At 44.6% G+C, this 25,624-nt stretch overlaps 1 protein-coding gene and 1 long non-coding RNA gene across 4 annotated transcripts in view; one reads left to right on the top strand and one right to left on the bottom strand.

Moving 5' to 3' along the window:
* Nucleotides 1–1,587, top strand: part of LOC122808794 — a 387,856-nt gene extending 386,269 nt beyond the window's left edge. The window contains exon 3 of the long non-coding RNA XR_006365832.1: nucleotides 977–1,587. This is a non-coding gene — a long non-coding RNA (uncharacterized LOC122808794). The remainder of the gene's footprint in view (nucleotides 1–976) is intronic.
* The window catches only part of LRRC71 (leucine rich repeat containing 71), a 2,015,367-nt gene that overhangs the window by 1,882,344 nt on the left and 107,399 nt on the right, over nucleotides 1–25,624 (bottom strand). The window lies entirely within an intron of this gene.

Raw genomic sequence — 25,624 nt, 5'->3', positions numbered from 1 at the left:
TACCTGCAGGCATCAGATCTCACTCCACAAGGGCCATGGCTACCTCTGCAGCTTTTCTCAGAGGAGTTCCTACCAAAGATATTTTGGAAGCAGCCACTTGGAGTTCTGTGCATACCTTCTCCAAGCACTACCACCTTCCTTTATACTCCATATCTAGAGCGGGCTTTGCCACTGCAGTCTTGCAGGGCATTCTGGCTCCTCCTAGTTCCACCTAGTGCCTACCACTTCTTTCTTAGCTTTGGGATTCTACCCATCTGTTATGACTGCAGCTGTATGCACGATGAACATAGTACAGTTTTGTACCTACCATAAATGTAGATGTTCGAGTGCTAATACAGCTGCAGTCCAGGTTTCCCTCCTTCCCCTCTTGGGACAGGCCTATTGGCTAACACCTCCTCATGCTACCTGATTGGGGTATTCATTCTTGATGTATTTGCTTGATCTACTGTATTTTGATTATATTGCATTGCTTTATCACACAAATTTATGTATTGCCTTCCTTCTGGGGGCACCTGACATCTGGGGCAAGAAAAACTGAAGAAAATGGCGTTGGCTGGTTATTTTATACCCCTGGCGCACTGACGTCAGGGAAGAAGCGACGACAACTGACGCCGGACCTAGACTTTGGAATTCGGCCGACCGAGGACCCGCCTGACGGCAGGAGAACCCATCTGTTATGACTGCAGCTTAGCACTCGAACATCTACAGTTATGGTAGGTACAAAACTGTACTTTCTGGAGTACTGTGTGATTAAGTGATTTGCTGAGAGTCACGGAGTTAGGCAAATATGTGCTAGGGGAGGAAAACCCTGGACAACAGAACAGTTTAACAGCTGATAGCATTAATCTTCTGTACCAACTGCTAGACTAACTACATAAACTACGTATGCCAGGAAACCGTAGGACCTGCTGGAGCAGTAAAATTGAATTTAATCAGGTATAACACAACTAAGAAAATAATCTTTTGGTCTCTGCAGATTCAGAATAAGGATCCCAAATCTTGGACAGCACAGTATAAAGAAGCACAGGCAGAAGAGGCTGCAAAAGCATCAGGAACAGCAAGCAGGCCAAAATAAGTGTTTCAAGACACAGGTGGATTTCCAGTACATGGTGTAGAAGTGCACTTCAGAAGGAAGTTGAATTCTGAGCATTCAATATTGCACTTTTCATGGATATTAAATATTTGAAAACTAAGTAACATACAGCAGTCTTAGATTTGGATACCGTTGAATGTGTGTTGATGATAATTGTGCTCCATTTGGCTGTAGTAATGTTTTCCTGGTACTTCAGCACTGTTTTACAAGTTATTGGTTCTGTAATTTTGCAGAGCCAAGTAGAGTAGCCAGATAACTGCAACTCTCAAGCTGTTCTGTTTTGTTGGATTAATGCAATCTTGCCCATCTCTCGTAGTTTGCAGTCTTTTTTTTTTTTTTTTTTGTTAAACGTGTATTCATTTTCAAGACATCATTTTGAATATTTATGTAAATCGCTGAGGGTGTCTGTTGAAATTCTTGAATACACTCTGCCCTTCCACTAGTAATGGATTTTAATACCTAGAAAACTTTCAATAAATATATTTAAAAAGCCATACTGATCTTTCTTCTGGAAATGTTATTTCCTTTACTTTTTTCCTCAGTTTGAGTACTATGCAAACTAATGTACTGGGGCCCTTTAACAGGGGCACTAGTGTTGCAAGCAAAGACCCACTTGAAACTTTGTGTGCAGTGACTTAGTTCATTTTACCTCCACTGAGGTTTTACCTGCTATGTTTCAAACAGCAACCTACAACTGAAAATAGTAATTTAACAGCTGCTCAGTATCCTCCCCTATTGTTCCTCTACTCCAGCTCCAGGTCAATTAACAGACTTTGGTCACCAGCAGTGCAGATAGATTCCTTGCTCATATGCCAACAGACTGACATAAATTTCAGGACTAGTAAAATTTAGCAAGTATTTTACTGGAAAACAGGAACACTTTTAAATGTCAGGCTCCATTAATATTGACTTTTCTGACTAGGTATTTGGAAAAACATTAAGAGCATATTTTTTCTCAAGTTAATGAATTGTTAAGTTTGGACTCTATGCATACCTCTCAACTGTACAGATTTTTGCCTCATACTTTTGGTCCATTTTTCATAAAACTTGTTTTCTGGCAAATTAGTGGCAAATCGTTAAAGACTGTGTTCGAAAATGACAGACATTTCAGTTTTAGAATTCATGTTCTTCAGAAAATTCATCCCAATGCAAAACCTGGTGTATCATTTTTTTAAGTTTGTAAGAGCAGTATTTAAAAATTGTCCCTGATGTTCATCGTGTTACCCTGCTGCAGTCATCACACTTGGGTTATCCTGTCGTCAGGCGGTCCCGCAGTCGGCCTGAATTCCAAAGTCTTGGTCCGGCGTCGGTTGCTGTCGCTTCTTCCCTGACGTCAGTGCGCCAGGGGTATATAAGAGGCATCCAATACCATTTTCTTCAGTCTTTCTTGCCGCGCGGTGCCCGAAGCAGAAGCAGTTCGCAAGTGCCGGTCGGCCGACACTTGAGATTTTCGAATCGAGTTTCAGTCCGAAGTCTTTAAAGCTAAGTACCCCGTTGGGGAAAATTTTCTTGCCTCAGTCCGATGTCAGAAAAAGATAACAATTGCATTTCTTGTGGGAAGCAAATACCTCATAATTTTATTTTATTTATTTATTTTACATTTGTTAACCGGGCTAGTCCAACTGGATACATGTCCATTTTCAGTGGAGGCCCGAGGAGAAAAGCTCCGCTATCTACTACATGATAATTAACAGTATATTGTCAAATACATACACATATTCAACCCATGACAGACATTATGATACAGAATATTAGGAATAGGCATGGAGAAAAAGTACACAGTGTAAAGGATATGCAAGCATGCACAATACTTAGGACATTTGAATGAAATAGAAAGAGGAAGGTAAAAGGGATAGTGCTTTAAATTGAGTAACAGAATGGATAGAGTAATATTGATAAAAATAGGATATTACAAGTAGGCAAAGTGAAGTAGTTTAGTGAAAAGTTGCTAGATAAAGAGGGCTTGTCTTAGTAGTATAGGTAATACTAAAAGCATAAAGCTGGAAGAAAGAAAGATGTGTGCATGGGAGATGGCAGACAGGATGATCAGCTTGGGTAGTCACAGGAGCAAAGCCAGTGGTTGGCTAGGTAGTGTTTTAGTTTAGTTTTAAATATAGAGACGGATGTTTGGGATGTCCGGTTGGGAGGAAGTAGGTTCCATTTTTTACCAATTGAGTTGGAGAACATAGATTCTCCTGCAGTATTCCTAGATTGAGAGGTTTGAATTAGAATTTTGCTAGATGAGCGAAGGTTTTTTAGGTTGTTATAGGGCTTGATAAGGGTGGAGAGCATAGGAGTATTGCCCGGGTGATGAAGGGATTTCTGGGCTATAGAGAGCTGATAGTATAGAATAAGGTGAGGTAGCTCTAGCCATCCAAGGTGGCGGAGGTTTTTGCAGTGGTGTGTTTTATATGGGGAGGATGTGGCAAATCTGGCAATGTTATTATAGGCTGACGTAAGTTTATTGATGTTATATATGGATAGGTTTGTGTATATAGGGGAAGCATAAAGTAGTGTAGAGATGAGATGCGTTCTCGCTATGGTAGTTCTTGCTTCAGAAGTAAGGAAGGATTTGATTCTATACAGTGAACCTAGTTTTCTATTAGTTGTTTTTATGGTTGAGTTGATATGTGAGTCAAATTTAAGTTGGTTGTCAATAGTTATGCCTAGGAGTTTGGTCGTTTCGTCTGGGGAGATATGGGTGCCATTGTTCGATGTAAGAGAGAAGTTAATAGGGGGGGATTGGTGTGTAGGTTTGAAGAGAAGCAGTTTAGTTTTCTTAGGGTTTAGAAGTAAACAGTGATTAGAGAACCATTGCTCTATAGTAGTAAAAGTTTTTTGGGTAAGGTAGTGTAAGTCATCTTGGTTGGAGGCAGAACAAATGATGGTAGTATCGTCAGCGTATTGAATACAAGTAGATAGGGGGGTGACATGGTGTAGGTCATTGATAAAGATGGAAAATAGAGGGGGACCTAGGATGGAGCCCTGAGGGACCCCTAGGGAGGATGGTAGGAGCTCTGAAAGATTATTGTTCCATAGCACTGCTTGTTTCCTATTTTGAAGGTAGGAAGTAAACCAGTTAAGTGCAATACTATCGAGAGAAATGGATTTTAGGCGATGCAGGAGTAGTTGGTGGTTCACCATGTCGAAAGCCTTAGATAGGTCTACAAAGAAGGCTGATGAAGGAAGATTGTTGTTTCGGTTGTAATTAATGGATTCGATAAAGGATAGTAAGGCTGTGGTGGTACTATGGTAGGGACGAAATCCATGTTGGCAGTTAGCTAGCAGATTATTTTGAAGGAGGTGATTGAGTAGTTGTTTATGGATGCATTTTTCCATTATTTTTGCAATGGGAGATAGAAGCGCAATAGGGCGGTAGTTTGAGTATTCAAAGGAATCCCCACCTTTGAAGAGTGGGATGATGTGGGAGATTTTCCAGAGTGAAGGTATGGTACTTTCTTTTATGGTTCTGTTAATTAGTATAGAGATTGGATATGCAACTGCTTTAGCTCCTAGCTGGAGATATTCTGCTGGGATTTTGTCGGCTGAGGGAGTGGAAGGTTTAAGTTTTTGAAGTAGGTATAGTATATATGATGTGGGTATAGGTTTGAGATGAAATGGTGGTGGGGTACAGTTAGAGGTGTCTAGTAAAGAAGGGTCAGGGTTTTGCTGGTTAGCTAGATTGAGTATTGTTGAGGTGAAGAAGTTATTAAAGGCATTAGCAGTATTTAAGGGTGAGTCAGGGTGGGAGCCTATTGGGCTAGGAGTTTCTATTTTGCCGGGGGATAGTAGAGAGTTTATTGTATTCCAGAATTTCTTTGGCTGGTGTTGGGAGGAATTTTGTAGCTGGATGTAAAAATCCTTTTTATCTTGTAGGATGGCTAGTTTAGTCAGGTTTCTTTTTTGTTTATAATTAAGGTGGTCAAGTGAGTTTTTAGTGGTTCGCCATTTAGTCCAGGCTTTGTTTCTACTAATCATAAGTTGTTTAGTTTTTGTTGAAAGCCATTTTGCAGTTCTAGATTTCATGCGTATAGAGCGCATGGGGGCATGATGATCAAGAATGGTAAGGAAGGTGTGGTTGAAGTGGTTAACAGCGTCATCTAATGGCAGGGTTTGCAAAGGAGACCAGTTGACTAGGTTAAGTTCATATTGAAACTGATGGGGGTCAAAGACTTTTTTGTTACGACAAAAACGGATAAGAGGAGGTTTGGCTAGATTAGTTTTGTGTCTAATTATGTATGTTAGTGAGTGGTCACTAAGGTCATCTGGTAGTGTTCCTGTAGTGTATTTTTGCTGGGGACTGTTTATTAGGATCCAGTCTAGTATGGATGTTCTTCATCTCACATTGCTGCAGTCCTTACACTTGGGTAGTCCGCTGTCCTCGGTCGGCCCGAATATCAAAGTATAAGGCTGACGTCGGTCAAGGCGCATTTGACTGACATCAGGACGTCAGGGTACAAATGCGCATGACCGACGTCATATCCTCAGTCTTTTTTGCCGCATGGTCCGATGCAGAAGCAGCATTGCAAGTGCCGGTTGGCGTTCTGAGATTTTTCGATTTCGAAGTTTCAGACCGAGTTCAAAGTTGGCTAAGTACCCCGTTGGGGAATATTTTAGTTTTTTCTTGCCTCTGTGATTTACCGGATGTCAGAAAAAGTCAATAATTGCATTTCTTGTGGGAAACAGATACCGCATAGAGATTATCATACTTTGTGTATTCCTTGCTTAGGGCCTGAGCACGACGTTGTTGGCTGTCGCTCTTGTGCTAGATTTAATAAACGCACTATAAAGAGAAGGTTGTATTGTGCAAGGTTAGTCTTTGGGAAGCGGTGTAATTATAAAATGCCGTCGGATGCTCCGACGCTTCTTCGAAGCGCAAGGACAAGGCAGTTAAGCCCAGGCTAGAAGAACCGTCTGTACCGGACGCCGGTTCTTTAGAGGTGTCGGTGGAGTGGCTCCACCGGAGGTTTCTTTGTGTTCCCAGGGTGAGACCTTATTATTGCAAGATGTGGCCTCTCAGGAGGCAAGTCAGGCTGAGGGGGCTTCTCAGGTTACTATTCTCCCCTCCCTTCCTAGGGTGGCTAGGCCCTCTCCTTCTGTTTCAAAGGCTTCTCCCAGGGGCAGGCCAGGTTTGGCTTCAGTTGGTGTTACCCCTAGCTCTTCAGGTACTGTGCCCAAGAAGCATATGCTTAAAATGGCAGGAGATTTGATTACTTTAATTAGGGGTTCTATGCCCCCTCCTGATAAGAGGCCTAGGATGGAGCCTGAGCTGGGGGGTTTTGAGCAGGCTTCAGATGTTTCAGAGTCTTGCTGAAGACTTGCAGGAGTATTCTCCTTATTCTGATTCTGATGTGGATGATTCTACTCCTTCTGCTTCTCCTCCTGAGGATTTTTCTTTTTCAGAAACTCTTCATTCCATGAGGGAGCATTTTAAGTGGGAAGGTCAGGACTTCTCTGATTCCAGGAAAAGGCTTAGGGAATTTTTGTTTGTACCCCAGCATAGGCCTTTGGCTATACCTCCTGTTTTGGATGTGGTAGAAGATGTTTTTACAGAGACTTCTCTTAATCCTGATTCTTTGCCTCCTGCTCCTGTTAAGCCGGATAGGTATTACAGGGTGCCTGAAGCTCATAAGTATCTTTTTAAGAGTCCTAGGGCTGACCCAGAAACTGTTAGTCAGGGGCCTAAAGGTGTTAAGGCTTCTGTTGTTAAGAATCCGGTTCCTGCAGACAAAGAGGCTAGGGCCTTGGATAGATGGGGAAAGAAAGTTTATACTTCTTCCACTCTGGCTATGAGGGCTTTGAATTGCCAGTTTCACATGTTGAAATACCAGAACTATCTCCTTTCGCAATTAAAGTCTAAGGTTGATGCTCTGGCAGTAGGTATTGATTGTAAAGAGTTGCAAGATTTAGTGCATGTTTCTGAACAGGTGGGTAAGCATTCTTTGCAATGTGGTTTTGATGCTGTACAGGCCTCGTCTAGGGTGGCTGCCACTGGGTCAGTTCTTCGCAGGCATGCCTGGCTACGGGATCAGAATTTGTCTGATCATGTTAAAACGAGGATTTTAGATGCTCCTTTACAATCTGACGTGTTGTTTGGTCCTCCTGTTGAGACAGTTTTAAAGAAAATGGAGGACAAGGCTAAGTCTATGCAGACTGTTAAAGATTTTTTGCAGGTCCAACCTCCAAAGTTTAGTAGAAATTGGCCTACTAAGGGGTGGACGTATCCTTCTTATGATTCCCAGTCTAGGGGTAGATCCAGACGTGGTAGGGGCAGAGCTCAGGGCTCTTTCAGGCCTAGAACAGGGAGTTCTCCTGCACAGTCTTCGGGTGAGGGCAGGGGTCAGTCCTTTCGTAAACAGACCCAACGACCTACCTTTTCAGCTGCCAGAGCCTTCTCGTCTGGCAGCACCTTTGGGAGGAAGGTTGGCACTTTTCAAAGAAAATTGGAGTTTAATTACCCAAGACAGATGGGTATTGGATATCATACACCACGGCTACAGGTTTTATTTCCATACCTTGCCTCCTTTCAAAGGCATGCCAGACGTTCCTCCTCAACAAAGAATAGAGGCTCACAAGCAGGTTTCTCTGTTGCTCCAAATAGGGGCCATACAGCCGGTCCCTATGCCAGAAGTGGGTCTAGGTTTTTATTCTCACCTGTTCCTAGTACCAAAGAAGGGGAACACGTGGAGACCAATTTTGGATTTATCTATCCTCAACACTTATCTGGACATTCCCAAGTTCAAAATGTTGGCGTTGCAGCAGCTTTTACCTCTGCTGGGCAAAGATCATTGGATGGTAACTTTGGATCTCAAGGAGGCTTACCTTCATGTTCCTATCAGACTAAGTTGCAGGAAGTATCTGCGTTTTCGAGCTGGGACTTCTCACTATCAGTTCTCTGCATTGCCCTTTGGCTTATCTACTGCGCCCAGAGTGTTCACGAAAGTTCTGGCTCCAGTGATAGCTTTCTTCAGGCTAAAAGGAATACAAATCTATCCTTATTTGGACGACTGCCTGATTCTGGCTCAAGGAAGGGAAGAGCTTCTTCATCATTTGGAATATGTGATAGCAGTGCTAAGATGCCTAGGGTATTCTGTGAACGAAATAAAGTCCAGTCTAGTACCCTCTCATCTCAGATGGCCTTTTTAACCCCGGACAAACAAAAGAGTCTATCCCTTTACTTCCATCAACTATCTCATCAGTCCGTGCTGACTGCAAGGACAGTCCTTCAAGCATTAGGGTTCATGGCATCTTGTATTCTGGTGCTTCCCAATGCCAAACTGCATATGAGGAAGCTACAATGGTATCTCAAAAATGTATGGACACAGCACTGCCAGGATCTGGACACTGTCATTCAAATAATACCTTGCATTCAAAAGGAATTTTTATGGTGGGCTCAGGAATGTCACCTAAACAAGGGACTCTCTGTGACCCGGCCAGAGGCGAGTCAGATTTTAACGACAGATGCCTCAGACAAAGCTTGGGGAGCTCATCTAAATGGAAAGTGGATACAAAACAAGTGGCCTGTCAGACTACAACATCTACATATCAACATGAAGGAGATGTTAGCAGTCCAGTTTGCATTAATAGCTTTCAAGGAATTACTTCTTCCAGGGCAGGTGTTGATTCTAACAGACAACACAACTGTCATGTGGTACATCAACAAGCAAGGTGGAACGCATTCTTATCCTCTATGCAGGCAAGCAATGATTTTGTGGGAGACTGCTCTCAGTTTACAGCTCAATCTTCAGGCAAGGTTTCTGCCAGGAGCACAGAACTCCTTAGCAGATGTGTTGAGCAGGCAATTATGGATCCCCACAGTGGAAATTGGATCCTCATGTATTTCAGAAATTGACAGTGTCATGGGGAACTCCAGACATAGATCTGTTCGCTTCTCCACTGAACCATCAGCTGCCAAAGTTTTGCACAAAAAGGTTTCATCCACAGCTTGGAGAGTGGATGCTCTTTCTTTCAATTGGAGCAATCTTCATGTGTATGCCTTTCCTCCTCTGCCTCTCCTCCCAAAGGTACTTCTAAAGGTCAGACAGGACAAGCCAAGGATGATTTTAATAGCTCCAGATTGGCCTCGACAGCACTGGTACCCATTATTGAGAAGTCTGGTGCGGAAGCCTCCATGGCCTTTGCCTTGATTCCACACCTGTTGTCACAGGAGGACAGCCATTTGCTGAATGTCAAACTTCACTCTCTTCACCTAACAGCCTGGCATATTCTGTTTTGAACCATAGAGGGTCTCAACTTCCGCAACAAGTTTTGAATGTGATTTTGGAAGCTAGAAGGCCTAGTACAAGGAAAGTGTACGCAGATAAATGGAAGAGATTTTTATTTTGGAGTGCAGCAAAAGATTTTGATGTTTCTGAGCCTAATTTGAGTGTGGCTCTTCAATATCTTACTGAGTTATTGGACAAAGGTTTGTCTTTGTCTTCTATTAAGGTTCATGCTGCAGCAATTTCGGCTCACTATGATTGTGACCACCATTGTTTTCTCATCCTTTGTTCAAGCAATTTCTTAGAGGGGCAAAGAATATAAGACCCCCACGAAGAGCTCCTACTCCTGCTTGGGATCTCAATTTTGTGTTGGAGAAACTCACTCTACAACCTTTTGAGCCTGCAGCTACTTCTGAGTTGAAATATTTATCATGGAAGACTGCTTTTCTGTTGGCAATTACCTCTGCAAGAAGGGTTTCTGAATTGCAGGCCCTTATGGCGGTTGAGCCTTTTTTGATTTTCCATAAGGATAGGGTATCATTACGTACTAATCCTTCCTTTATGCCTAAGGTGGTTAGTAGTGTGGCTTTAAACCAAACTATTCATTTGCCTACTTTTTATGCAAATCCCCAAAATAAAGGGGAAAAGATTTTGCACACTTTAGATGTACACAGGCAGTTGCGTTATTATTTGGACAGAACTAAAGGGTTTAGGCAGTCTCAGCAGTTGTTTGTTTCTTTTGCTTTGAGTTCTCAGGGCAAGCCTGTGTCAAAACAAACTATTTCTAAGTGGATTGGGTTTTGCATTGCTTTCTGTTATTCCCATCATGGCAAGGAAGTTCCAGCTGGGATTAGGCCTCATTCCACTAGGGCTACTGCCACTTCAACAGCTTTTTGAGGAGTGGCAACCAAGGATATTTTGGAGGCAGCTACTTGGAGTTCAGTGCATACTTTCTCTAGGCATTATCACCTGCCACTTTACTCTAAATCCAGGGCTGGTTTTGCCACTGCTGTTTTGCAGGGCATTTTGGCAGCTCCTGCTTCCTGTAGTTAGCCATCCTCCCTTACCTCTGCTTTGGGATTCTACCCAAGTGTAAGGACTGCAGCAATGTGAGATGAAGAACATAGTACAGTTTTGTACCTACCATAAATGTAGATGTTCAAAGATCCACATTGCTGCAGTCCAATACCTCCCTCCTTCCCCTCTGCAGTTAGAGGTGGTTGTGTGGGTTGGGTTGTACATTTTGTGTATATTGTATATATTGTACATATAGTTAGTGCAAGGGTGGTTGGTTGGTTGTTTGCTGTCTTTTGGTTTTGACCTTTATTTTTAGGGTCTTCTGACATCTGGGGCAAGAAAAGACTGAGGATATGACGTCGGTCATGCGCATTTGTACCCTGACGTCCTGATGTCAGTCAAATGCACCTTGACCGACGTCAGCCTTATACTTTGATATTCGGGCCGACCGAGGAAAGCGGACTACCCAAGTGTAAGGACTGCAGCAATGTGGATCTTCGAACATCTACATTTATGGTAGGTACAAAACTGTACTTTTCTTTATTGTTGGTTTTATTTGTTCTCGTTGTTGAGTTTATGGTTTGATGGAAACCATATAGGTTGATGTGGGTAGATGGATTCGTTTGTTTACATGTGTTCCAATCAATGTTAAAGTCGCCTAATAGTATAGTTTCTTGAGGGAGAGTTGTTGAGAACCAGTTCAGTAGGCTTTCTAATACCGGAGGATTGTTGCCTGGGGGAAGGTAAGCGCAGATAATATTTATTGTTTTATGTGGATTGAGGGATAGTTTGGCTATTATAATGGGCGAACGCTATGTACTACGTGACCAGATCTAAATGTACTCAAACAGAAATTCTATTGCCTTCACCGTGATACAGCAATAGAAAACCCACTAATTACACTGAGCCAACGCCGCTTGCATCGCGCTCAGACTTTGGCGTACTCTAGTCGCAATATCAGTTGCCAAAATAGATATATACTGTAAAACCATTCAGGGACTATGTCGCTAGACAAACGCTTCATATAGAGATGCAACAACTATAAAAATAACAGCATATTATAAACTAAACCATAAATGCAGGTTAAACATGGCTAGAGCAGAGTATAGGCAATTAGCGCAAAAGTGCGCCTCACAGTTGTTTATAAAGATGTTTACACTTTACCAGATATCGTAATAGAAGCAGTCGCTAAACATTAATTAAGCAAGTGGTAATTCCAGGAATAGAAACAGCACTATATGTATGCGTATAGCTCACCCTAGATGTTCAACCCGTTCAGATGGGAGACGTGCAGCAGCCAGGCCAGTGGGGAGAATTAAAGATGGCGTCTTAGGGTAGGGGGAGTTATTTATAAGGTAGCATGGGAGGGATGGGAAAGATAAGGGGGAGGGGCTAAAGGTCCAGGTGAAAGGCGGGAAAGGTAATGCAGGACGAAGAGTATCAAGATGGGGGAGGGGGAAGGGCAGGACAAACTGGCGGTAAGAGTAGGGTAAGTTCTAGAGTGGAAGTTGAAGGAGAGATATACAAGAGAGAATAGATGGGGGTTAGGGAAAGAGCCAAAGGAGTAGAAGAGTGCTGGGAAAAACAATCAGCCAGGTGAAAGAAACAGGTAGGTAAGACAGAGATAGTGTGAGTAGTGTGTTACAAAACAGATGTTCAATGGACAGTGTTTATAAGGAGGTAGGTAGGCTGGTGGAGAGAGGGAGGAGGTATAGTAGAAGGGAGCTGAGTAGTAAGTAATATAGTAGTAAGGGAGCTGTGTAGTAAGTAATAGCTCAAAAGCAGGTTTGTGGGGGGAGATATTGTGAGTAGGACAGAGTATGGGAGTGAGGAGAGCAAGGGCTTAATAGAGTGAGAGGGAGAGATAGTGATAGAGATAAGTGTTCAAGGGCACTAAAGGAAGGAGGGTGTAGTTCATAAGATAGGGACTGGTGATGGCTGCTGGTAGTCTTGGACGGGTTGGTAGGCTAGGTACGCAGTAACAGATTATTGGGTAATAATAAGGCTTTACATACATAGGCAGGTTTTACTTTAGGTAGGACGATGGACACCCTTAATGTCTGGTTGCAGCTAGTGGGCAGAGATCTGGATACAGTTCAACTCCGCCAGTAGGGCCAGGAGTCCTATATTAATGGTCGCTTGGTCCCGATAGGAGGGGAAACAGATTTATAGGCAGGTTTTACTTTAGGTAGGACGATGGACACCCTTAATGTCTGGTTGCAGCTAGTGGGCAGAGATCTGGATACAGTTCAACTCCGCCAGTAGGGCCAGGAGTCCTATATTAATGGTCGCTTGGTCCCGATAGGAGGGGAAACAGATTTATAGGCAGGTTTTACTTTAGGTAGGACGATGGACACCCTTAATGTCTGGTTGCAGCTAGTGGGCAGAGATCTGGATACAGTTCAACTCCGCCAGTAGGGCCAGGAGTCCTATATTAATGGTCGCTTGGTCCCGATAGGAGGGGAAACAGATTTATAGGCAGGTTTTACTTTAGGTAGGACGATGGACACCCTTAATGTCTGGTTGCAGCTAGTGGGCAGAGATCTGGATACAGTTCAACTCCGCCAGTAGGGCCAGGAGTCCTATATTAATGGTCGCTTGGTCCCGATAGGAGGGGAAACAGATTTATAGGCAGGTTTTACTTTAGGTAGGATGATGGACACCTTTAATGTCTGGTTGCAGCTAGTGGGCAGAGATCTGGATACAGTTCAACTCCGCCAGTAGGGCCAGGAGTCCTATATTAATGGTCGCTTGGTCCCGATAAGGACTTTCATTCTTATTGTATACCTTGCCTAGACCCAGACCACAACGTCACTGGTTGTCGGTTTTGTGCTAGCTACCTCCTTTTGAACCAGCTTTCTCAGCTGACTTTATATCATGGAAGACTGCCCTGCTGCTAGCAATTACTTCAGCCAGAAGAGTCTCAGAGCTTCAGGCACTAATGGCAGTAGAGCCTTTCCTCATTTTCCATCAAGACAGAGTTTCTCTACGAACTAACCCCTCTTTTATGCCTAAGGTGGTATCCAGTGTGGTTCTAAACCAAACCATCCATCTACCTACCTTCTTTCCAAATCCACAGAACAAAGGAGAAAGACTCCTGCATTCCTTGGACATTCACAGGCAGCTACGTTACTACTTGGATAAAACTAAGGTTTTCAGAAATTCTGACCAGCTTTTTGTATCCTATGCTACAGCATCTCAAGGAAAGGCGATCTCAAAACAGACCATTTCCAAATGGATAGGACATTGCATACGTTTTTGCTACACCCACCATGGAAAACCAGTTCCTGCTAGCATAAGGCCCCACTCTACCAGGGCAGCAGCTACATCTACAGCCTTCCTTGGGGGGGTCCCAACCAAGGATTTTCTGGAAGTTGCAACTTGGAGTTCAGTACACACCTTCACCAAACACTATCACTTACCACTTTACTCTAAGACTAGAGCTGGCTACATTGCAGAAGGAGAAGCCAGTGCTGTAGAAACACCTTCGGTTTCAGAAGGTGTCTTCAGACCGACTACTCTCACCATAAAATCTTATGCTAAGCTTAAGACTCCTCTAAAACCTAAAAAGACTGCACTTCAGTCTCCAGTTCAAGGCCCCATGCCTAAGAAACAGATGCTTAAAATGGCTGAAGATTTGATTTCTTTAATCAGGGGTTCCCAACCCCCCCCCCCCCGACAAAAGGCTGAGACAAGAGGATTATGTCTCCTCTGATCAAGTGTCTATTTCCTCAGGCTCCTCTGAGGAAAAGGGTTACTCCTTTCCCCCTTATGAAGATTCTGATGCTGAAGATTCCATTCCCTCAGTTTCTCCCCCTGAATTCTATTCCTTTGGGGAAACCTTGCATACCATGAGGGAACATTTCCACTGGGAAGGTCAGGACTACTCCGACTCAAAGAAAAGGCTCTGAGAGTTTCTTTTACTCCCCCAGCACAGACCACTTGCTATCCCCCCAGTTTTAGACATTGTGGATGATGTTTACTTAGAATCTAGTCTAAATCCAGATTCTCTGCCTCCTGCTCCAGCCAAACCAGATAGATACTATAGAGTGCCTGACTCGCACAAATTCCTTTACAAAAGCCCTGTTGCTGATCCAGAGACAATCTCCCAGGGTCCCAAAGGGGCTAAGGCTTCTATGGCTAAAAATACTGTACCCGCTGAAAGGGACTCCAGAGCACTAGATAGGTGGGGGAAGAAGGTTTACACCTCAGCTACTCTAGCTATGAGAGCACTAAATTGTCAATTTCACATGCTTAAATACCAGCAATTCCTAATGTCTCAAATGAAACAAAAGATGAGCACGCACCCTCAACAGTCTGAATTCAAGGAAATGCAGGATCTGCTGCATGCAGCTGAACAGGTGGATTTGATTCCTTGGAAGCTTCCTGTAGAGCAGCTGTTACTGGGTCTGTTATACATAGGCATGCTTGGTTAAAGGAACAAACTCTGCCTGATAATGTTAAAGCAAAGTTACTAGATGCACCCTTACAGCAGGATGTCTTATTTGGGGTTAAAGCAGAAGAGGTTTTAAAGAAAATGGAGGATAAGGCAAAATCTATGCAGACGGTCAAAGATGTCTTACAGGTACAGCCCCCACGCTTCAGCAGAAATTGGCCAACAAAAAATTGGTCCTTTCCAGCTTCTGGCAGACCACAGAGGGGTAAATACAGGCGCCCAAGGGGCAGAGGACTAGCACAAATCCCTTACAAACCTCGCCAATGGGGCACTGCAACACAGAAGGGAGGAGAAGACAGGTCCCAAACTACTAGAAGGCAAACACAATGACTTACACCTCAAACTGCCAAGCAAAACTCTCTTGGCAGCTCCCTTGGGAGGAAAATTAGCACTTTTTGCAGACAACTGGCACATCATCACAAAGGACAAATGGGTCCTAGACATTATCTCACAAGGATACAGATTCCATTTCCACACCATGCCAAGGATAAAAGGAATGCCAAGCCTGCCACAAAATCAATGGGCAGAGGCACAAAAACAAATTACAGCTCTCATGGACATGAGAGCCATTCAGCTGGTACCTACACAGGAACAAGGCCAAGGATTTTACTCTAGGCTCTTTCTAGTCCCCAGAAAGGACAATGCTTGGAGACCCATTCTGGACCTTTCAGTTCTAAACACCTTCTTGCAAGTACCCAAATTCAAGATGCTAACACTACAGCAGCTTCTTCCCATGTTGGGCAAGAAAGCTTGGCTAGTAATGTTGGACCTCAAGGAGGCATACCTGCATGTCCCTATCAGCCAAAATTGCAGAAGGTACCTCAGTTTCATTGCAGGTTCAACCCATTACCAATTCTCTGCACTGCCCTTTGGCTTATCTACTGCGCCCAGGGTCTTCACAAAATGCCTGGCACCAGTAATTGCATACTGCAGACAAAGAGGAATTCAAATATATCCATACCTGGACGACTGCCTCATCCAAGCAGAAAGCAAGGACATTCTCTTACATCTGGCTTTTGTAAAACACCTTCTAAGTTGCCTAGGGTACACAGTAAATGAAAAGAAATCAAAACTAGTGCCCTCACAAAATATGACATTCCTGGGTGCCAGCTTGAATTCAACGGCACAGATGGCTTATCTGACGCCAGACTAACAACTACAACTAACTCAATACTTCAAAACAATGGCAACAAAGACCCAACTCCCTGCAAGAAAAATTCTGCAGGCCTTGGGCTTCATGGCATCTTGCATACTACTACTACCATTTGCAAAACTGCATATGAGGAAATTACAATGGTACCTAAAAAGTGTATGGACTCAACACAGCCACAGCTTGGAAACAATGATACTTCTCATTCCCTGCCTTCAACAGGAGTTTCTGTGGTGGTCACAGGCATGTCACCTCAACAAGGGTCAGCCTTTCACCTTGCCCCCAGCCAGCAAACTATGACAACAGATGCATCGGACTATGCCTGGGGGGCACACATGGCAGGACGGTGCGTTCAAGGCATATGGACTGCAGATCAAAGGAATCTGCACATCAATCAAAAAGAAATGCTAGCTGTACAGAATGCCCTGACAGCCTTCAAGGACCTCTTACATCCAGGACAGCTTACAATAAGGACAGACAACACCACAGTAATGTGGTACATAAACAAGGGGGTACACATTCCTACCTTCTATGCAGGCAAGCAATGACCTTGTGGAACACAGCACTGACTTACCAAGTTCAATTACAAGCTCAATTCCTGCCAGGAAAAAAGAACACATTGGCAGACGACCTAAGCAGAAACATCATGGATCCCCACGAGTGGAAACTGGATCCACAAGTATTTGCAATGATAACTCAAAAATGGGGGCACCCAGACATAGACCTGTTTGCCAGCCCCCAAAACTATCAGCTAACAAAATTTTGCACAAGGACGTTTCACCATCAAGCTTAGAAAGTGGACGCACTCTCATTCAGTTGGAAAATGCTGACAGTATATGCCTTCCCGCCATTGCCCCTTCTCACAAAGGTGCTGCTGAAAGTCAGGATGGAGAGACCCCAAATGATACTCATTGCCCCAGACTGGCCATGCCAGCACTGGTACCCACTATTAAGGAATATGGCCCAGGGCCCACCATGGATTTTACCACAAATTACTCATCTGCTCACACAGCAAGACAGTCAGATCCTACACAGCCAGCTCAAAACCTTAAATTTGGCTGCATGGCAAATCACCTAAGCAACCAGCCAGCTCCTCTTTCTCAAGCTGTTATAGAGGTTATTCTGGAAGCCAGGAGGCCCAGCACCAGGAAAGCCTACTCAGACAAATGGAAAAGGATGTTCTTCGTCTTCCATTGCTGCAGTCCTGACTATAGGGTATAGTCCGCGTCCCAGTCGGCCCGAATACCAGAGTATAAGGCTGACGTCGGTCAGGGCGCATTAGACTGACGTCAGTACGTCAGGTTACTAATGCGCATGACCGACGTCATATCCCCAGTCTTTTTTGCCGCATGGTCCGATGCAGAAGCAGTTTTGCGAGTGCAGGTTGGCGTACTGAAATATTTCGAGCGGAGTTTCAGACCGAAACAGAGTTGGCTAAGTACCCGTTGGGGAACATTTTGGTTTTTCTTGCCTCAGTATTTTGCGGATGTCAGAAAAAGTGAATAACTGTATTTCTTGTGGGAAACAGATACCTCATAGGGATTATCATACCTTGTGTATACCTTGTTTAGGGCCTGAGCACGACGTTGTTGGTTGCCGCTCTTGTGCCAGGTTTAACAAACGCACTATTAAGAGGAGGTTAGACTGTGCCAGGTTAGTGTTTGGGAAGCGTTGCAATTATAAAATGTCGTCGGATGCTCCGGCCGCTTCCTCCAAGAAGCGCAAGGATAAAACAGTGAAGCCTAGGGTTGAGGAACCGGCAGTCCCGGACGTCGGTTCTTTAGAAGGCTCAGTGGTGCCGGAGGTTTTGCCAGGAGTTTCCATAGAGTCCCAGGCAGAAACTTTACTCTTACAGGATGTGCCTTCTCAGGAGGTAGGCCAGGCTGAGGGGGCTTCTCAGGTGACTGTTCTTCCCTCTCTTCCCAAGGTAGTTAGGGCCTCTCCTTCTGTTGCCAAAACTTCTTTGAGAGGTAGGCCTACTTCAGCTTCAGTAGGGGCTTCTAGCATTTCGGGTTCTGTTCCTAAGAAACATATGCTTAAAATGGCAGAAGATTTGATTACTATGATTAGGGGTTCTATGCCCCCGCCTGATAAGAGGCCTAGGGTGGAACCGGAGTTTGATAGTTTTGAACAGTGTTCAGAGGCTTCAGAATCTTCTGTGGAAGATATGCAGGAGTCTCCTACTTATTCTGATTCTGATGTGGATGATTCCACCCCTACAGCTTCTCCACCTGAGGATTTCTCATTTTCAGAGACTTTGCATTCCATGAGGGAGCACTTTAAATGGGAAGGCCAGGATTACTCTGACTCCAGGAAAAGGCTTAGGGAGTTCTTGTTTTTACCCCAGCATAGGCCTTTAGCTATTCCTCCTGTGTTGAATGTGGTGGAAGATGTTTTTGCAGAGGCTTCCCTGAACCCTGACTCTTTGCCTCCTGCTCCTGTTAAGCCTGATAGGTATTATAGGGTGCCGAAGCTCATAAATATTTGTTTAAGAGTCCTAGGGCGGACCCAGAAACTATTTCTCAAGGGCCTAAGGGTGTAAAGGCTTCTGTGGTTAAAAATCCTGTTCCCACTGATAGAGGCAAGGGCTTTGGATAGGTGGGGTAAGAAAGTGTATACTTCTTCCACTCTAGCCATGAGAGCTTTGAATTGTCAGTTTCACATGCTAAAATATCAGAATTATCTCCTTTCACAATTGAAATCTAAGGTGGATGCTTTGGCGGAAGGTATTGAGTGTAAAGAGTTGCTGGATTTGGTTCATGTGTCTGAACAAGTGGGTAAGCATTCTTTGCAATGTGGTTTTGATGCTGTACAGGCCTCCTCGAGGGTGGCTGCTACCAGTTCTGTTCTTCGCAGGCATGCCTGGTTGAAGGATCAGAATTTAGCTGAGCATGTTAAGACAAGGATTTTGGATGCTCCTTTACAGTCTGATGTGTTGTTTGGTTCGCCTGTGGAAGCAGTTTTAAAGAAAATGGAGGACAAAGCTAAGTCTATGCAAACTGTTAAAGATTTTTGCAGGTACAGCCACGAAGTTTAGTAGAAATTGGCCTGCTAAGGGGTGGACATATCCTGCTTATGATTCTCAGTCTAGGGGTAGGTCTAGGCGTGGTAGGGGCAGGGCTCAAGGTTCTTTTAGGCCTAGAACAGGAGTTCACCTGCTCAGACTTCTGGTGAGGGCAGGGGTCAGTCCTTTCGTAAACAGACCCAATGACCTGTCTTTTCAGCTGCCAGCAGATTCACGTTTGGCAGCTCCTTTGGGAGGAAGACTGTCTCTTTTCAAAGAAAACTGGGATTTAATTACTCAAGACAAATGGGTGTTGAATATCATTCACCACGGTTACAGATTTTATTTCCATACAATGCCCCCTTTCAAAGGCATGCCAGACGTTCCTCCTCAACAAAGAAAAGAGGCTCACAAGCAAGTTTTACAGTTACTTCACATAGGGGCCATCCAGCCAGTCCCTGTATCAGAAAGGGGCCTAGGATTTTATTCTCGCCTGTTCCTTGTACCAAAGAAGGGAAACACGTGGAGACCAATTTTGGATTTATCTATCCTCAACACTTATCTGGACATTCCCAAGTTCAAGATGTTGACGTTACAACAGCTTTTACCTCTGCTGGGCAAAAATCACTGGATGGTAACTTTAGATCTCAAAGAAGCTTACCTTCATGTGCCTATAAGGCTAAGTTGCAGGAAATATCTGAGGTTTGAACTGGAAATTCTCATTATCAGTTCTCTGCATTGCCCTTTGGCTTATCTACTGCCCAGAGTGTTCACAAAGGTTCTGGCTCCAGTGATAGCTTACTTCAGGCTTCAAGGAATTCAAATCTATCCTTACTTGGACGACTGCCTGATTCTGGCTCAAGAAAGGGAAGTTCTTCTACAGCACCTGGAATATGTTATCGCAGTGCTAAGATGCCTAGGGTATTCTGTGAGCGAAATAAAGTCCAGTCTAGTACCCTCTCAAGACATGTGCTTTCTGGGTGTGAGACTGAATACAGCAGCCCAGATGGCCTTTTTAACCCCGGACAAACAAAAGAGTCTGTCACTTTACTTCCATCAACTATCTCATCAGTCCGTGCTGACTGCAAGGACAGTCCTTCAAGCATTAGGGTTCATGGCATCTTGTATTCTGGTGCTTCCCAATGCCAAACTGCATATGAGGAAGTTACAATGGTATCTCAAAATGTATGGACACAGCACTGCCAGGATTTGGACACTGTCATTCAAATAATACCTTGCCTTCAAAAGAATTCTTGTGGTGGGCTCAGGAATGTCACCTAAACAAGGGACTCTCTGTGACCCGGCCAGAGGCAAGTCAGATCTTGACGACAGATGCCTCGGACATTGCTTGGGAGCTCATCTAAATGGAAAGTGGATACAAGACAAGTGGCCTGCCAGACTACAGCATCTACATATCAACATGAAAGAGATGTTAGCAGTCCAGTTTGCATTAATGGCTTTCAAGGAGTTACTTCTTCCAGGGCAGGTGTTGATTCTAACAGACAACACAACTGTCATGTGGTACATCAACAAGCAAGGGGGAACACATTCTTATCCTCTATGCAGGCAAGCAATGATTTTATGGGAGACTGCTAAGCCTGCAACTAACTCTTCAGGCAAGGTTTCTGCCAGGAGCACAGAACTCCTTAGCAGATGTGTTAAGCAGACAAATCATGGATCCCCACGAGTGGAAACTGGATCTTCATGTATTTCAGAAACTGACAGTGTCATGGGGAACTCCAGACATAGATCTGTTCGCTTCTCCACTAAACCACCAGCTGCCAAAGTATTGCACAAAGGGGTTTCATCACACGGCTTGGAAAGTGGATGCTCTGTCTTTCAGTTGGAAAAACCTTCATGTGTATGCCTTTCCACCTCTACCTCTTCTTCCAAAGGTACTGTTAAAGGTCAGACAAGACAGGCCAAGGATGATTTTGATAGCTCCAGATTGGCCTCGGCAACACTGGTACCCTCTACTGCGGAGTCTGGTAAAGAAGCCTCCATGGCCTTTACCTCTGATTCCTCATCTGTTATCTCAGAAGGACGGTCATCTGCTCAATGTCAAGCTACACTCTCTTCATCTAACAGCTTGGCATATTCTGTGTTGAAACACAGCAGGTCTCAACTTCCTCAACAAGTTTTAAATGTGATTATGGAAGCTAGAAGACCTAGTACAAGGAAAGTGTATGCAGAAAAATGGAAGAGATTTTTATTTTGGAGTACAGCAAGGCATTTGGAGATTTCTGAGCCTAATTTGAGTGTGGCTCTTCAATATCTTACTGAATTGTTGGACAAAGGTTTGTCCTTCTCTTCCATAAAGATTCATGCTGCAGCAATTTCAGCTCACTATGATTGTGACCCACCTTTGTTTTCGCATCCTTTGTTCAAGCAGTTTCTTAGAGGGGCAAAGAATATAAGACCCCCACGTAGAGCTCCTACTCCTGCTTGGGATCTCAATTTTGTGTTGGAAAAACTTACTCTACAACCTTTTGAGCCTGCAGCTACTGCTGAATTGAAATACTTGTCATGGAAGACTGCTTTTCTGCTGGCTGTTACTTCTGCAAGAAGGGTGTCTGAGTTGCAGGCCCTTATGGCAGTAGAGCCCTTTTTGATTTTCCATAAGGATAGGGTATCATTACGTACTAATCCTTCTTTTATGCCTAAGGTGGTTTCTAGTGTGGCTTTAAACCAAACTATTCATTTGCCTACGTTTTTGCAGAACCTCAAAATAAAGGGAAAAGATTTTGCACACTTTAGATGTACACAGGCAATTGCGTTATTATTTAAGCAGGACTAAGGATTTTAGGCAGTCTCAGCAGTTGTTTGTTTCTTTTGCTTTGAGTTCTCAGGGCAAGCCTGTGTCAAAACAAACTATTTCTAGGTGGATTGGCTTTTGCATTGCATTTTGTTATTCCCATCATGGCAAGGAGATTCCAGCTGGGATTAGGCCTCATTCCACTAGGGCTACTGCCACTTCAACAGCATTTCTAAGGGGTGGCAACTAAGGATATTTTGGAAGCAGCTACTTGGAGTTCAGTGCATACTTTCTCTAAGCATTATCACCTTCCTATCTACTCTAAGTCTAGGGCTGGTTTTGCCACAGCTGTTTTGCAAGGCATGTTGTCAGCTCCTACTTCTTTATAATTTGCCAGCCTCCCTTACCTCTGCTTTGGGATTCTACCCAATAGTCAGGACTGCAGCAATGGAAGGCGAAGAACATAGTACAGTTTTGTACCTACCATAAATGTAGATGTTCGAGGATTCCATTGCTGCAGTCCAATTCCTCTCTCCTTCCCTCTGTATTTAGGGGTGGTTGTGTAGGTGAGTTTACATGCTTACATTCTTGTATATATTGCTGTATATATTGTACATCTTTTTGGCGCAGGTTTTTTGGGACTTGTCTTTTTAGGATCTTCTGACATCTGGGGCAAGAAAAGACTGAGGATATGACGTCGGTCATGCGCATTAGTAACCTGACGTACTGACGTCAGTCTAATGCGCCCTGACCGACGTCAGCCTTATACTCTGGTATTCGGGCCGACTGGGACGCGGACTATACCCTATAGTCAGGACTGCAGCAATGGAATCCTCGAACATCTACATTTATGGTAGGTACAAAACTGTACTTTTTGCGCCTGGAACCAAGCTAAAGGCCAAAATACCCTTCAGCCGGACATACCTCAGATTCTACAATATTTAACTGAGATGTTACACAAAGGCCTTTCTTTTTCATCTATTAAAATCCACGCCTCAGCTATTTCAGCTCACTACAACACGGATCCTCCCTTATTTTCGCATCCACTTCTAAGGCAGTTTCTCAGAGGGGCCAAAAACATTAGGCCTCCCAGGAGAGCACCAACACCAACTTGGGACCTCAATTTTGTTCTGGAAAAACTTACGCTACCTCCTTTTGAACCAGCTTTCTCAGCTGACTTAAAGTTTATATCATGGAAGACTGCCCTGCTGCTAGCAATTACTTCAGCTAGAAGAGTCTCAGAGCTTCAGGCACTAATGGCAGTAGAGCCTTTCCTCATTTTCCATCAAGACAGAGTTTCTCTACGAACTAACCCCTCTTTTATGCCTAAGGTGGTATCCAGTGTGGCTCTAAATCAAACCATCCATCTACCCACCTTCTTTCCAAATCCACAGAACAAAGGAGAAAGACTCCTGCATTCCTTGGACATTCACAGGCAGCTACGTTACTACTTGGATAAAACTAAGGATGTAATGCGATCCTATCTCGCCTACATTCATAACTGATGGGACAGCGTCCCTAGCACCTAGATCCTGGGAGGCTCACTGGAAAACACTCCTGAGTACTGTGGAACCAAAGGAACCAAAGGACGCCCGACCTCTAGAGGCCACGTCCAGTTTGTAATGAGAAATAAAAGTATGTGGAGAAGCCCAAGTGGCCGCTGCACATATCTCATCCACCGACAGTCTGGCGTGGAAGGCCACTGAAGTTGCCATAGCCCTAGTAGAATGCGCTCTAACTGGAAATGGAAGGTCCCTTCCTGTTGATGCATAAATAAATGAAACACAATCCCTAATCCACCTAGCGATAGTGGTTTTAGTTACTGCTTTGCCAGTCCTGTTATCTGCAAAGGCCACAAACAACTGGTTTGATTTCCTCTGCTGCTGTGTCCTATCCAAGTAAAACCTCAGTTGTCTATGCACATCCAACTGATGAAGTTTGTATTCTGCCTTGTTGGAAAATTTTGGAAAGAAAACTGGTAGCTCTATAGATTGCTGCAGACAAAGAGCAGAAGAAACCTTCAGAAGAAATGATGGGTTTAGTCTTAGAGATACTCTATCCTTGTGAAAGATCAGATAAGGGGGCTTAACAGAAAGGGCTTGAAGCTCCGAAACCCTTCTGGCTGAAGTAATAGCTACCAAGAAGGCAGTCTTCCAAGATAAGAACTTTTGCTCACAAGTGGCCGCTGGCTCGAAGGGATGAGACGTCAAGGCTCCTAAAACTACATTCAAATCCCATGGCAAAACAGGTTGCGACACCGGGGGGGGCGAAGCAACCAAGCTCCCTTAAGAAAGGCCTTACACAACTTATGACTCATGAGTGAGGGCTCAAAGGCAACATGATTAGAAATCGCTGCCAATTGGACTTTAAGCGTGGAGACAGCGGAACCCTGTCTAAAAAGAGTTGCCAAAAAATCTAATACTGCCGACACCGGGGCTGTCAGAGGGTCAAGGTTGTGCCGCTGGGCCCAAATGGCAAACCTTTTCCATTTATTAGAATATATCTCCTTAGTGGAAGCTCTGTGAGAAGACAGAATCCGGACCACCTCATGCGAAAGGATATGCTGTCTGACTAAGGTCGGAAGTGGAGCAGCCAAGCCATTAGCTTGAGAGTTCGCAGTGATGGATGGGCCTGACCTGACTGAAGTCAGGAGGTCTGGAACTGGGTCCAGAATCCAAGGATCCTTCACTGCATACTTCCGAAGGAAAGGAAACCAAACTTGGTGGGGCCAGTGTGGTGCGATCAAAATCATGCTGCTTCCCAAGCAGATCGCCTTCTGAATCACCTTTGGCAGTAGTGGGACTGGAGGGAAGGCGTAGAGCAAACCGGAGGGCCAATTGTGGACTAGAGCGTCCCTGGGTGACTCCCCCTGGGGGGGAATCGGGGAGAAGAAATTGCTGCACTTCGCGTTCCAGGGGCTGGCGAAAAGGTCGCAACAGGGAAGCCCCCACTTGGAGAAGATCTGAGCCGCTACTTGGTCTTTCAGGGACCACTCAAGAGGCATCAGAATAACTCTGCTCAGCCTGTCTGCTATCACATTGGACTTCCCCGGAATGTACGTTACCACTAGAAACTTCCCCGGAATGTGCGTTGCCACTAGAAATCTCTGGGAAGCGATCGCCCAGTTCCAAACTCTCATGGCTTCTCTGCAGAGAGAGGATAAGACCTGGTTCCCCCCTGCTTGTTCAGGTACCACACTACCGCCATATTGTCTGAGAAAATTGCGATGGTACCCTTGGGAAGAGAGCTGTGAAGTGCCTGCAACGCTAGAAGCACTGCCCTCATTTCCAGAACATTGATATGTAAGTGGGTTTCGTGATTCTGCCACATGCCTTGAACCGTCCTGCCCAGGTAATGCCCCCCCACCCTATCTGGGAAGCGTCCGTGGTCACTGTGGCAATGGGGGAGGGGAGGCAGAAGAGTTTCCCCTGGTTCAGGTTGGAGGAGAGGAGCCACCAACGAAGATCTCACCGGCACGTTTCCTTGATGAGAATCGGGTAGGGCAAGGGCAGATCTTGGTATGACCACTGGGTCGACAAGAGCCATTGGAGAATTTGCATGTCCAGTCTTGCCAGAGGGACCAGAAGAATGGCGGCCGCCATCGACCCCAAAAGCTGAAGGACCATCCTGGCTGGTGCTTTCCTTCGGGGTAGTAAGGCTAGGACTTGGTCCTGTAGTATCTTTATCCTCTCTGTTGGAAGGAATGCTCGCATCTCTACAGAGTCTAGCTCTGCGCCTGTAAAGGCAACACGCTGTGATGGCAGCAATACAGACGTTTCCCAGTTGAATGTAATTCCTAATAGATGTCCCAACTCGATGGTAGCACTCACGGCTTGAATAAGATGCCTGGTGGGGGCGGTGAGTAGCCAGTCTAGATACGGAAACACCTGGAATCCCAGACGTCTCAGGTGAGCCGTCACCACTGCC

This window comes from Protopterus annectens, chromosome 8.part0, assembly GCF_019279795.1.
Source record: "Protopterus annectens isolate FY-2018-M chromosome 8.part0, PAN1.0, whole genome shotgun sequence".
Lineage (NCBI taxonomy): Eukaryota > Metazoa > Chordata > Ceratodontiformes > Protopteridae > Protopterus > Protopterus annectens.
Note: the sequence above shows the minus strand (reverse complement) of the source record. Positions and strands in the feature narration are given on the sequence as shown.